Raw genomic sequence first — 15,240 nt, forward strand, 5'->3', positions numbered from 1 at the left:
TAAAAGGTCCTGCAGTGAGTCCTATCATTTCTTAACTGTGTGACCAAGCTTGTTTGATCTGTAAAATGGAAATGCTAATAGCCACTTTTCAAGTATTAAGCAAGATAATATATGAATCCTGGATTCTAGTAGATACTCAAAAATATTTTCTGAGCAGAACTGAAATGAAGTCATTAAAATACCATTAATGTGACAGAAGCATAAAGTATGTGGCTCAGTGACACAGCTATGGGAGGAAAAGAAGAGAAAGTCTCCAGGTATCTTGCACTGTCTGCTCCAGATTCATCCTTCCCACCCCTCTACTCTGTCGCCTGTCCTTTTAGGGTGCCTTCTATGAATATACTAGAAGTCTCCCTTAACCTGGCTTCTGGGGGGGCTCAGAGAGTAAGGAACTTCAGCAAAGGATCAAGGGAGGTGGAATTCAGTAGCTATTTATTCCCTGACTAGCTCCTTCTTAGTGGGGACAACTTCAGTTGATGCTGCATTCAGAACAGAGCTTCTTAGCTTTTTTATGTCCCCTGGTCCTCTTGTGGATCTGGTGAGGTAAAGAGAGGTAACCTGTCCAGATTAATAGTTTTAAATGCGTAAAATAAAACACAGAAGACTATGCAGAAAGCCAATCATATTGAAATATGTGTGTGTTTCATTATATATGTCATGAATTTATGTATATATGCAGTTATGTACTTCTAATATAGCAATACATATACTTTTTATTACATTAAATACCAAGATAGCATAATATAGGCAAGTTGAGATTAAATTTACTTTTTACTTTTTTTTAAGATTTATTTATTTGGAAGAGGAGGGGCAGAGCAAAGGAAGAGAGAATCTTAAGCAAACTCCAGGTCAGTCTCATGACCCTGAGATCACAATCTGAGCAGAAATCAAGAGTTGGACACAATTGACTGGGCCACCCAGGTGCCCCATATTACATGTTTTTTAAAAAATAAGTTTAACCTAAAAGAAAAAAATAAGTTTAACATTGGGATGCCTAGGTGGTACAGTAAATTGTCAGACTCTTGATTTCTGCTCAGGTCATGATGTCAGGGTTCCGAGATTGAGCCCTGTGCCAACCTCCATGCTCAGGGCAGAGACTGCTTAAGATTCTCTTCCTCTCCCTCTGCCTCTTCCCCTTTTCTCTCTAAAAAAAAAAAAAAAAAAAAAAAAAGACATGTAATGTAAGGTCTCCCATTGTTTAGCATGTAAAATAACATTAACCTCTGGAGTGATCATTGACTGGCAACACACACACACACACACACACAAAGTTGGACATCCAAATAATTTTGACATTTTGTTCTAATGATTACAAATGTTAAAAATTCTTATTCACAAAGATACAATGTTACAAGCAGAATTAAAGTTTCCATAGCTCACTTCATAAGATCAAGATGGGATTTCCTTAGGGAACATCAAACATTTTGTTAGGCTGTTTTAAACTCCAATTGCAGTGAGTCTTTTGTCCTAAAACCAACATGTTCTTTGGCTCACTCAGTCTACATCTTCAACATAGTTTATATCAGAGAGAGAGGCACTGTGAGTCCATAATTCAACTTTAGTGCCATCAAGATAGAGATAAATTTTGAAAAACTTTTGAAGAGTTTCTATGTGTCTTCTGATTTATCTTTTCAAAATTGACAGAATTTTGTATCTCAACTCTATCTTGGAAAAGCAACTCCTCTAGCAATTGAAATTTTGTAAGGATGTTGGCTTCTAATTTTTTCTTCCCTATCAGTACCTAACGCAAGAAAGTTTTTTAATTTTTCAGTAGCATCCATAAAGGTAACTTCAAGAACCTGAATTGAAAGATTTATCATCTTATTCACATGGCTTAAAATATCTACATGGTAAGTCAATTCATGGATAAAATCCTTTCTTTCAGAAAGGTTCAAAGTAGATTTCCTTTTTCCTTAAGAAAGGTAAAATTCTGCTCTTAGTTTGTTAGCAGTAGCTAGGAGGTTCTCTTTCCAAAGGACCTCCATGCAGTAGAAAAGCTCCTCAGATTCTACCCCCATTTCTTGACAAAGTAAATACTATGATTTGGAGACCTGCTCCTGATAAGGCTAATGACTTTATGGCATTTACCAAACTTTCAGAATTGTTGAAGGAATCTAAACATAATGTAAATACATGTCTGTATGAAAAGAAATAAGTGACACAAATGTAAGGAGCTTCCAGTTTCACTATATACCAAAAGCAGATGCATCATCAAGTATTGTAGAAGCACCATCTGTGCAGTCTGAAGCTTTTATTTCTAGGCAAAGTTTTGTTTGAGGAAAAAAAAACTTTTTATCATTTCTAAAATACTAAAGGGTTTTGTAGTTTCCAAGAGGGACTCACAAAAATAAGAATTCTTAAAAATGCATCAGCATGCACACAGGGACCAAAAGCAAGGATCTGGCTACAGTGAAAAATGTTGATCTCAAGGTTGTGAGTTCAAGCCCCACATTTGGGCATAGAGCCTACTTTAAAAAAAAAGGAAAAGAAAAATCTTTGTTTACATGTAGCCATATACTGAGGGAGAATGGCAAAATTGCCAATTCTAAGTGACAGACTTCAGAATGAATTTTTTTTAAATCAACTACTCTAGATCAGATGTCATCATTTAACAAGAGTGTTGCTATCAGCTTTTTCCTTCTGCTCCAGTCCACAAAGCAGCCCATTTTTGTCTAGTGTATATGGCTTTTCTTTTTATTTGGCAAATCCAAACTTGGAAATACTCTACACAGAATTAAGAATTCTTATTGAACAATCCATACAGTTTTTCAAACCCTTAGAAACACTGAAAGCCACTAAACTATTTTCAGAAATTTACCAACTGTAGACAGGAAATAGTGAAAAGCATCATAGGTATCTGGATTACCAAAGTGTACCCTTCCATAGATAGATAGATAGATAGATAGATAGATAGATAGATAGATAGATAGATAGATAGATAATATATATGTAGGATGACTGAAACCATGTTTCTTCTAGAAACATAAGAAACCACTGTATTTTCAAAGTAGTAAGGCACAGATGATATTTCAAGGTATCCACAAACAACTATACTATAAAGATTTCTTCTTTTTTTTTTTTACTATAAAGATTTCTATTCATGACAGAATCACAGGTACTATTGACACTAATGTAGGTTGTTAACTACTATTCATAATTGAAATTCTAAATTTCAGTTAGATGTTTGGATGTAATTATTTCCTATCCAAGTTCATGAGCTCCCTGAAATCTATCCATATGCCAAAGTTAAGAACAAAGTAACATGTTTAAAAAAAAAAAAAAAAAAGAATAACACGTAGAAGGAAAAACAGCCTGAAGTTCTACCAAGTAAGCTGGCTGATGAAATTAGGGAAGTATGGGCAGAAAGACTGAAAAAGAAGTAAGAGGACAAATTTCTCAGAATAGGTAAGGAATGTGAAGACACCGGTCCATTTAAATGCCCACTAGAGGCATCCATAGTAGAGGCAGCTCTCAACTGTAAGGTAGACAAGATGATCAACCCAGTGGATATCAAGCAGTCCCTTTCTCCAGTCATCTGATATCTGTTCAAGGGGTACAATAACTGTTCAAGTACAAAGTGGCTAAATTTTCAAGGATTTAGACTATGTGTATTTTGAGCAGCATAGTCTTACTTTCATCAAGGCTGATCTGATTACTTCCAATATTAAGTGTCCAACATGCTATCAGAGACCATTGCAGAGTGGCACCAGTTCCTGTGGGGACCAGTCAGATACCAGGTGGCAGGTTGACTACTTGCCATGGAATGATTAATGCTTTATATTCACAGAATTAGATACACATTTCAGGTATGTATTTGCCATTTGTACTCAAACTGTGCCTGCTAAAGCCACTATTGATAAACTTACAGAATATCTTATTCAAGACTGTGGTACTTCATACAATGTTCTTTCCAACCAGGGGGACACATTTAATAATAAAGGAGAGTCAGACAAGGGCTCACACTGAGGAATGAATTGTACCTATACTCAGATGCAGTTGGCTTGATAAAACAATGGGATAGCTTAAGGTTTAGTTAAGTACCAGCTGGAGAAACACTTCATGAAAGGTTTTAGTTAAATACCAGCTGGAGAAACACCAACATCCTTCAAAATATAAGGACTGTTTAGGAGGCAGACTGTCCAAAATTAGGCTACTTTCCTGCAGGATGCAAAACACACCCTAAACCAGCAGTCTTTCTAATTTTTTTACAATTGATTGATTGATTGATTTATGAGAGACAGAGAGAGAGAGACAGGCAGAGGGAGAGAAGCAGGCTTCCCACAGAGAGCCCAATATGGGACTCGATCCAGGGATCCAGGATCACACCCTAAATCGAAGGCAGAAGCTCAACCACTGAGCCACCCAGGCATCCCAACTAGCGGCCTTTATAGGGTTTCACCTCTCCCTGTTGGAATACAGGGTTCAAGAAACTAGTAGTGGAAATGTAAGTGGCTCTCTTATTATTCCCCATAAGTCACTTAGAGAATTTTTGCTTCCCAGTCCAATAATTTTGGGCTCAGAACACTGGGTTTTTGAGTTTGTTAGTCATGGTTCCAATAAATTGAAAACTGAGATTTCCCCTAACCATTTTGGGCTTCTCATACTATCGAACAAAAAGGAATTTAAAGGAGTTATTCCAATGGCTGGTATGCATATGCATGATCCCAATTGCTGGGTGGAAAATGGACTGCTGATACTCAATAAAAACAAGCATTAAGTTTGAAATCCAAAATATTTACTAGAGTTCCTTTCTCTACTTCCCCTCCCAGTGGCCTTGATCAACAAGACACAATAAAATCAAGACAAATAAGACTTCTGACCTTACAGGAATAAAGATTTCAGAATCCTTAGCAATAAAGAGGAAGAATCCCATACAACCTATGGGTCTGGCAAAGGGTCTGGCATACGGAATTGGTGGTAAGAGAAAACAGCTTTAATTATCAACAGGGGCCTCAAGATTAGCTATAGAATTAAGGACTACAATAGCTATGTTTTATGTTACTTAATGATTTAGTTTCTCCTCCTACTCCCCCAAGTACTTCATATAAAGAACATCAGTAGAGATTAGTGAGTTAGGTTTCCCTTATGAGTAAAACTGAATTGCTGAAATTTTTGCATTTGCTATTTAAAGAATATGAACTTTGCACACAAAGAAAAGCAATGGATTCTGAGGGACAAAAGGGGTGGACTGAGATGAATATTTTCTATTTCTCCTTCAGATCCCACTCTCTTTCCTTTTCTACCTGCCCTGTTCTCTGCCCCTAGGCTGATCCATTTGGCTCTCAACAAGACTCCTATGCCTCTGGCTTCTGGTTGGGTATAGCTCCAACAGGGGAGCTCCAATAGGAGATTGGAGGAAGAGTGGGCACTCAGAGTATTTATTTGATCAAGTGGGCCTGTTTTTTCTCAAGATAGCCTTTTATGCACAACTCTGTCCTTCTCAGTTTGGATTCTGGTAATTCCTCTCTTTTCTCACCCTTTGGACTTAGGGATGCTGAGACCCTGTCCATTCTTCTGCGAATAGTACCTTCTATTGGTAACTTTACTAAACCCTCCTGAAAGCACCCTAATGTGAGTACATTATCTGTTTCCTTTTGGCGTCTGGTCTGATAGAAGGATTCCCTGAGAGGAAAAATGTCAAGTTGGGTCTCACAGGATGCATGGAAGATTCCCAAGGCAAAGTGCATTTGACAGAGAAAAGCATCCATTTCATCAACATTTCAAGACCTAGAGGACTGACAGAGCCTAATATGTTCTAGAAACCACAAGGTCAGCTGTAGCATAACCTTGGCAGAAACGTGATGGAAAATGAAGCTGGAAAATGCCCAGATCACAAAAAGCCTGTTAAAAAAAGAGACAGCAGTCCCAAAATGGAATCACTTGTGCTAAGCCCATGTCATCTGAGACTTAATACCTAAACTAACTGTGGTTTCAGCCTCTCCCAGGAACGGAATCTTAACAGGTCAGTTTGGATTTCCCAGTCAACATCAGTGACATAATCCAATAGATAGACCCTTGCCATACCCTAAAGGTAGGTGACCTTGCCTAAAACAATCCACTCTTTGCTAGAATAACTTCATTGCCCTGCCACCTCCTGCCGATAAAAGTTATCTATTTTGTACAGGTCCTCAGAGCTCCATTCTATCTGCCAGATGGGATCATGACTCTTCACATTTACTAAGGTGAATTTTTGTTTTTTAGCAAGCCTTAGTACCAAAGTATGGGCCATCATCCTAGGAGTGACAGGAAACAGAATCCAAAGCTGTTTACTGATTTTTGTCACTAGAATTTATTATCTTTCCCTTCTGAAAACCATTGCCTTATTGGAAATAAATCCACATAATGATTTTGCCTCCACTGGGTGAAAAAAAACAGTCACTTTCAAAAACGCAATGACATCCTCTCTACATTTGGCTTAGAAATAACTCTCATCCTGTCAGATGCCAACATGGTGCAGGGAATCACCTCAGCCCACTCATTCTGCACCAAAAGAACAATTTCTCCTCTTTCATTTTCCTTTCTCCATTGAGCAGTTAAGCAGGCCCCTGAGAGAATCCTGACTCTCTGTTTGACAAGGTCTATGGACATGTGTAGAATAGCATTTTTGCTTTGTTTAGAAACATCTGTGGGAAATCACAGGCATCAAAATGGCATATATGGCAAGAGCTGGGGCTTCTGATAAAAAGCCCTTTTCTGAGCTGAGTGGCAACCCCTATAATCCTTGGGGTTCCTCTAGTAGTTGTTGACTATCTCTAATGCCAGCTTGCTTCAAAGCACTTAGCTGGCTTTTACAGAGTTCCTGGGCTGACGTGTCTTAAGTTCCTATCCTTCTTTCCATGCCAAGCACTTCTGAACTTTTGAATGTCACCAATATCCTTTAAAGTATAAGGACTGTTTAGGGGCAGACTGTCCAAAGTTGTATTAACTGAATAGCCCCCTCCCTTGGTAGAATATTGTTGATTTCTGCAAATACATAAAAGACCATCTGAAAATAAAATAAAATAAAATAATAAAATAAAATAAAATAAAATAAAATAAAATAAAATAAAATAAAATAAAAATACCATCTGCATTCCTTAGGCAAATTACCTGAGGCAAATCTACAGAATCTGAGCCCTCGTATCACTCATGTTACTCATCAGTACAATCATTCTTTGTGATACTATACTACAGAATTGGTGGGGCTTCCACAGACAATGGAAGCTAAGGCTCTAATCTCTAATGCGTCCTCAGCCTCCTCTGCTGCAGAGTGGGCTTCAGCACATTAACAGCCCTGCTTCTCAGCTGTCCAAGGACTTGACTTAATTACATTGCAAGTCTCTGTCTTCATTGGAAGTCTCCACACATGCTGTTTGCTCCATTATTATGGATTGCATTTCCTCTCTGCTGCAATGTCTCATTCTGCCCTTCCTTGGGCTTTAGTGGCTAATAGACATTTGCATTAATTTTCATTTCTCCTGGTGCTTAATAAACATCCTCTTAGGCACTCATCCTGAAGGTAGAAAAACCATTTAGCTCAACCAAAAATTTGAACTCCAGACCCTTCTTAGAACCAAAACCTGTGTTTCTATTGATATTGTCTGCCCTACTTTTCATAACTTCCAAGGGATGACTCCAGGGACCTAGGAAAGACCCTGCCCTTCCCTAAATTGCTTATACCTATCTGAGGTTTTCTAACAGCCCTAGTTCATCTTATAAAAGTCACACAGACACACATAGGAGTGCACATATGCATGCACATATTTCATTAATAAAGTACATTACTACATCCGATGATCCAGGAATGGTTAAGTCAATTAAAATAGTCATTCAACAGAAGAGTGTTTTGTCACTAATATGATGTATATAAAGACTAGACAAAACATTGTAAGAAAATATTTACATTGTGCTGTTAGCAGGAAAGAAATGGTACATACAGCATTAGTACCATTATGTTTTAAAATATACATATTCACATCCCCATGCATAAGAAAAAAACAAGAAGGAGATATATCAAAATATTTATAATGGTCATGGTTAGGGTTAGAATATCTTAGAATTATTTTTCTTCCATTTCAAAGACAGAATTTTTTTTTAGGAGAGAAAATAATGACCTAAAAAATAAAAGAAAAAGCATATATATTTTCTCATCATTGGAGACCCCAAATAATGAAGTTCCAATGATAATAAAACACAGAAAAGAGATTTAAATTGCAACTGGATAGACAGCTAGAAAATTTAGGAGTCGAGTCTTAGGTCAGCAGGATTCTGAAAACTTTATTTAACCATTGGGTGTGTTTTGCAGACATACCATGAGTGTGTTAAAATTAGAGGCGGAGGGAGCAGGAAGGTTGTTAACCTCACAATTATGTAGAGGGGAATGAGGCAAACCTGTGGAGAAAGCAGTCTCTTGCACAGCCAACAGGCCAGGAGAGACAGAAAGAAGGAGACTGGAAACCAACTTGTATAATAGTCACCCCCTCTGCGCCTGCCTCTGATTATAAGAACACAAACTTAAGTACAAAAATAAACATTTATATAAAATAAATTACAACTACAAGAAGTTGACAAATAAAACAAAATTTTTCTTACTTAACTGCGCTATATACCTCAATAATACTATTTTTTCCTACATTTTTGACAGCATATTCTGCAATTCCACTTCATGTAGCAATTATTTTATACTATTTCCTATCTAAAAATTAGAAAGATAATTCAGTCTTTCCTCTGGTGTGGTTAATTGAAATTTTCTTAATTTTGAGATAATTTTAGACTCACAGAAGAAATGTAAAAAGTAGTACAAAGAGTTCACCTAGCTTCCCCTCATTTTAACATTTTATGTAGCTATAGCACCATCATCAAATGTGAGATGTTAACATTGGTACAATCCTATGAACAAAACTACAGACTTTACTTGGATTTCACTAGTTTTCCCACTTAAGTCCTTTCTCTGTTCCAAGATTAGTCCACGCTGCATTTAGTTTTTGTGTCCCTGTAATCTCCTCCGGTCTGCAGCAGTTCCTCAACCTTCCTTCTTTCATGATCTTGATCTTCTCGAAGAGCCCTCCAGAAGGCCCCTCAGTTTGAATTTTCTGGTATTTACTCATGATTAAATTGAGCTTATGCATTACTGGAAAGAATTCCACAGAACAGATATGCCCCAGTGTGTCATGTCAGGGGGACAGGACATTGCTTTTCTTACTGCTGGGATTAACATCGATCACTTGGTAAAAGTGGCATCCCCAGGCTTCTCTACTCAAAAGTTACTATTTCCCAATTTGTATTAAATAAATATTTGGAGGAGAGATCTTTAAGATTATGCAAAAATCCTGGTTCTCCTTAAACTTTCATCTTCTAATTTTATTATCCATTAGTGGAGCTTGCTTAATGACTATTATTCAGGTAATACCAAGGTTTTAATGATGATTTTCTATTTCTCTCATACCTTTGACATTTATTAAATGGAATTCTTTCATATATCCCTTCTACCAAATTTATTCATTTAGCAGTTACTTTTCATATGAGCATGGACTCAGGTCTACTTATTCTTTGAGTTATAATCCAATATAATCCAATACTGTCCTAATTGACTTTGTTGCTCAAATTCTTCTAGTTTTAACCATGAAGAGTTATTTCAGATTGATTCTTGTGCCCATCAACATGCTTCCCTCCTCTTTTTTAAGAACTTCCTTACTTTCTGGCACCACAAGATGCTCCAGGATCATCTTGTCTTTTCTCTACATCAGCCCTGGAACCAGCCACTTTTCCTTCTAATGAAGAATAGTATTTAGAAACCAAGATGTGGGTGCTAGATGTGCTTATTGCTCTCATTTCCTGCTTTCAGGCCCTCTTATTGAACAGAAGAATGTTTCTGCATGTATATTAGCCCATATGTGCATACACAACTGTATTTATTTTTGTATTTATCTGTATGTGTTTATATACACTGAGAGTTCCTACTAATTCTCTGAGTCCACTCCAGGACCATAAGACTCATTCTACACTTTCCTCTTTCCTTATTTGTAGCTTGTTTCTTTTACAGTGAGAAACCTGGCTCTCGTTATCTACAATACATTTTCTTATTTGTTCAACCCCAGTGTATACAGAAAGCAGTTTCACAATTGCTAACCCATATCTCGGTAGGAAAAGTATGTGTGTGTGCAGTTCTTTTTGTCTTTAGCCTTACTGTATCAAGTCAAAACCCAAATTTCCAGAAGTACTTGAGCTCCTTTCTTTTCCACCCCCTTCAGTGTTATGTCAGCAGTTCTCAGAAAGGGCTATTTTGCCCCCAGAGTGCATGTGGCTTTGTCTACAGACTTTTAGGTTGTCACAAATGGGGAGGTAGAACGGATACCTAGTGGGTAGAGGCCAGAATGCTGCTAAACATTCTATAATGCCCAGCATAGCTACTGATAAGAAATATCTAGCTCTAGATGTCAATGAATTCCAAAATGTATCTCTTTTTCTTATAGATTTTTTCCTTTTAATAGAATCTGAAATTTTTTATGGTGATTCTGACATCATGAAGTGAAGAATTTGTATTGATTTCATCATGTATCTTACTGCTTTCATTTCATGGTCTCTTAATCTTCATCTGAATTTTCTCATAGTTCTTTAATAAATGAAGGTGACAAAGGAAGGTATTCTTCACATAGGTCCAAACTGAAAATCTGTAAACTCTTACTTGCTTTACTGATATGTTCCCAGTGATCTTTGCAAACTGAAGTCAAACTGGCATATTTAAAGCCAACTTTCCTTTAGCAGAACCTCAAAGATGTTCATGGTCACTCTGCACCACCTAGACACAAAGGGAAACATGATGGAGAGGAAATTAAACGGAAAGAATCTGGGTTCTTAACTAACTGTTGCTAAAATATCTTACTTTTGTGAATTTTACAAAAACATATGAATACTTTGCTTGGGCTTCTTTTGGGTCTTGGATGAGATCTGAGATGAAGGACCCTGAAACCTTAACTTCAAAAAATTCTTTTCCACCCAGAGGACAAAAGTAGTTGCACAAAATGAAAGCCCTTGAGAACCTTGTGACTTAGGCAGATCTGTGTTCAGTGGTGTCTCAGGGGACAGTAACAGCCAGACATGTAGACCAGAACCCTGTATAGTCCTTCTAGCATCCACCAAGAAAATAAACATCCAAGAAGTCTTTTTGCTTCTGAGTAGCTACCCCTCTTCATTACCCATCAAATGACAACCACCTCACACTGACCCCTAGATGGCTCTGGAGGCCAAGAGAAGGCTAACATCTGAATTTTTCTCTGCCCTTTCATTTTTACACAGGAAGAAAGAGTAGAGTAAGAGCTTGAAAGAAGAGAAAGTACATCAAAAATATCATCATCCTAAATACTGTGATTTGAAATCATTTTTCACTGCCAAGAAAGAAAAAAAATAGTAGTCAAGCCTCTGAAGGCAATGTTTACTCTTCCCGGGAAAGGACATATGGGAGAGCTTCTGACAAGACTGTCAAAAGTGTGTTCAGCAATTTAACTAGTAATAATAGTGAAAAACAACAAATAAAGCTTTGAATTAATCCAGCATCTTTCATCTCTATATATCAAAGAGTGTTGCCAATGTTCCTGATAACAACATATCTGTGAAACATAGAGGTGGCAGGCATTGTCATTCCTCAGTGACAGATGAAAGGACAGAGAAGCTAAGAAACTCTCCCAGTGAATCAGCCAAGGACTTGCAAGCACAGATCAGTCTCTCTCCAGATCAGCACTTCCCTGGGACTGTTGGAGCAAGTGCCCTAAGGGAAATGGGTTTAAGAACTGTCTGACTGTGAATAACACAGGCATTGAGTCTTTGCTCTCCTAAAATTTGGTGACAAAAAACATCTACCAAGAGAACCCTGCATCTATGCAGATGAATCAGCAGGACACTTTTTTAAGGTCAGCTGTTCACAGATCCTACTGAATATGCTCTGGGAAAGTACTGTCCCCAAAGAATCTACCTTTGGGGAGTTCAGAATACATGGGGTGAAAACAGGAAAAATATATGCAACCCTTCCAACCACAGGAAGCTGCCTACAGGCTCCCCAAATGCAAGAGCATGGGTCTCTGTAATTTTGTCCCTCCTTTCCCTCTGTCTGTGCTGTTCCTTCTCCTTTGCTTGTCCTCCTTCATGACACTATGAAAGGATCACCTAGTCTATCAAACCTCCCCCTCTACATACCCACACATACCTTTCCTTCCTTTTTGTACCTTCCAGGTCCTATATAGATCTCTGTCACAGTCCTTGTAACTTTATTGCATATATTGTTTATACATCTGTCTTAACTACCAAACTCTAAGCTATTGTCAGGGGGAATGTACTATAGTCATCTCCGTTTGTCCAAAGCTCAGCACAGTGTCAAGCTCATACCAGATGTTCAGTAACTGTTTTCAGAAAGAGAAAGGAAGAAAGAAAAAAAGTACAAGTGGACAGAGGAGGAGAAGGAGAGAGGGAAAGGAACCAATCCAGGCACTGTGCTAGGGCATGTTCCGGTTCAGAATTTACTATGTGCTTCCTATCTGAGGGCCTGTGTCTTTTTTGAAATTTCAGAATCTTCTCAGATTTTATCTTTTTGAAAACTGCTTTCTCCCATTCCTTCAATTCTCTATCTCTGGAAGCCCAAGTGGAGACTCTCAGTTTGTCCTCCATGTCTCCTAAGTTTTCTTTCCTATTTTCTATCTCTTTATCTCTTTGCAACATAAGGAGTGAACTCCCCAGTGATATTTCCCAAATCACTGGTGTTTGTTTGCACACACTGAGTCCAGAGTTGATCTTGCCTCCTGAATGTATTTTTATTCCAATTACTTGATTTTTCATTTCCGGAGTCTAATTCATTCATTTTCACATACACCTGTTCTTGATTTCTACCTGCCTGATTTTGTTTCATAATTTCCTGCTCTTTAGGTGTTATTCCTTTCTTCATACCATGACATGTTTGATAATTTCAAACATATTCATTTAAAAGTCATTTTCAGATTGCTCTATTATGCACTTTCAATGGGAGTGAATTCTCCTGATTGTTGAGCTTCCTGGCTGTCTCTCTCAGTATTAGTTTCCTTCATGTACTTTAGAACTTTGGTTAGTAAGCTCACTTCCTCCTCTCACCCCTTCTTGTCTGGGAGTTTCCTCCCTTAAAAAGTCCTAGGCCAGAGTCAGATCTGATTTAGTTACTCAGGTTTCTTATGCTGAGGTATCTTGGGGGATAATCCAGATCTAATCACTGGGCCAGCAGTGGATAGTTGAGGTCTTCTGGTATAGCTTCCCCTGCTCCTTCCCTTCACCTGGGCATTCAGCTCTAAAATATGCTGCATCTCCAAGCAGTATTTGAAGTTTCTTCTAGCTCCTTGTGAAGAGCTGGCAGTAAGCCCTTCAATTTCTCCCAATGAGCTAGAATCTAACCCTTAATTATGAGTCCAGAACTTCTGGTCCTTGTCATCTCATGGCAACCATATTTCAAGCCCTGTTCCCATACCCAATAGCCCAGCAAATCTATAACCTCAATTGCCATCTTCAACTGCATTGTTTCCTGTTGAATGTGGCTATGCTTAAGTTCTTCTTGAAATATTTAATCTAACATTGTAATGTTTTTTATTTATTTATTTTTTGGGGGTTCAATTTGCCAACATATAGCATAACACCCAGTGCTCATCCCGCCAAGTGCCCCCCTCAGTGCCCATCACCCAGTCACCCCAACCCCCCACCCACTTCCCCTTCCACTACCCCTTGTTTATTTCTCAGAGTTAGGTGTCGTAATGTTTTTTAAATCAAGGGGCTTTCAAAGCATGAACACCATCTTGACCTGAAGTCCCAGTCTGGCGGGCATTTTCATAGTATCAGTCAATCTGCAAACAATGATCCCAAGCTGCCCAGAATGTACCCTGCCACCCACTGGCTCAGCGCTCCAGGTTTTGATCCTGGGCCAGGGAGAGCCAGGGAACATGCAGAGCCCTGCCTGTGAGCTCGCAATGTCTATAGATAGTCTCTAGTTCTCATGCCTGTGCACTGCAGGGTAGAACCAGCTCCTGAGTTCCTACAAGGTGTCTGAGCCACAGTTCCCCATAAAGCAAGCACCCACCATTTGAGTCCACACTGCCCCAGTCTGCCTACCAGGCTCACTCTTTGGAGCCTCTTACCCTAGCCTTGTCTAGATTTATGTTTCAAACTCTCACTTAAAAAAACCCAAAACCCAACTCCCACCTAATACTACCACTTCAGTCTCAAAGTATTCTCAGACCTCTCAGATGAAACCTGCCTGCATAAAACTTGCTCCAGGTGTCTCTCAAGCATACACCACACTACTCCTGGTCTGATCCCAGCTTATGCCTTCTCCCTAGCAAAAGCTCTCACCCCCACTAAGCATTCTACTCACAGTTACACTGTGTGTATGTCTGGGGGGGTTGGGTGCCACACATCCAAGCAATGCTCCAACACCAGCTGGGTGTCCTACAATTCAACTCAATTCTGACACTATTTATCTGGAGATTAACAACAGATCCCATGGATTAAGGGCTAAGTCTGACAAGATTGCCTCCACACCTCAACTTCATGTACCAATCACAAGTCCTGGTTGTCATCTGTACTTCTGACCAACTGGTTATACGTTGGAGGTTCTAACAAATCCCTCTGCAGGTTTGATTAATTTGCCAGAGTGGCACACAGAACTCAGAGAAACATTTTACTTACTAGATTACTGGTTTACTATAAAAGGATATAACTCAGGAACAGCCAGATGGAAGAGATGCATAGAGCAGTGTATAGGGAAAGGGTGTGAAGCTTCCATGCCCTCTCCAGGCATGTAGCTTTTCCTGAACCTCCATGTGTTCACCAGCCCAGAAGCTCTCCAAACTTTGGCCTTTTGGGTTTTGATGGAGGCTTTATTACATAGCCCTGATTGATTAAATCATTGACCTATGGCTATTGAACTCAATTTCCAGCTTCTCTCCCCTATCCAGAGGTTGGGGGATGGGACTGAAAGTTCCAACCCTCTAATCACAGGGTTGGTTTCCATGGCAACCAGGCCCCATCCAAAGGTGCTTTCCAAAAGTCACCTCATCAATGTAACAAAAAACAACTTTATGGTTCTCAATACTCAGGGAATTCCAAGGATTTTAGGAGATCTGTGCCAGGAACAGGGACAAAGACTAAATATACATTCCTTACTGTAATATCACACCCCCGTACACCTGAGACTGAACAAGAGACATGACATTCATGCATACTCACATGTAACTCTTACCACAGTTTGTAAAGAAC

The sequence above is a fragment of the Canis lupus genome, chromosome 30 (genome assembly GCF_011100685.1).
Source record: "Canis lupus familiaris isolate Mischka breed German Shepherd chromosome 30, alternate assembly UU_Cfam_GSD_1.0, whole genome shotgun sequence".
Taxonomy (NCBI): Eukaryota; Metazoa; Chordata; class Mammalia; order Carnivora; family Canidae; genus Canis; species Canis lupus.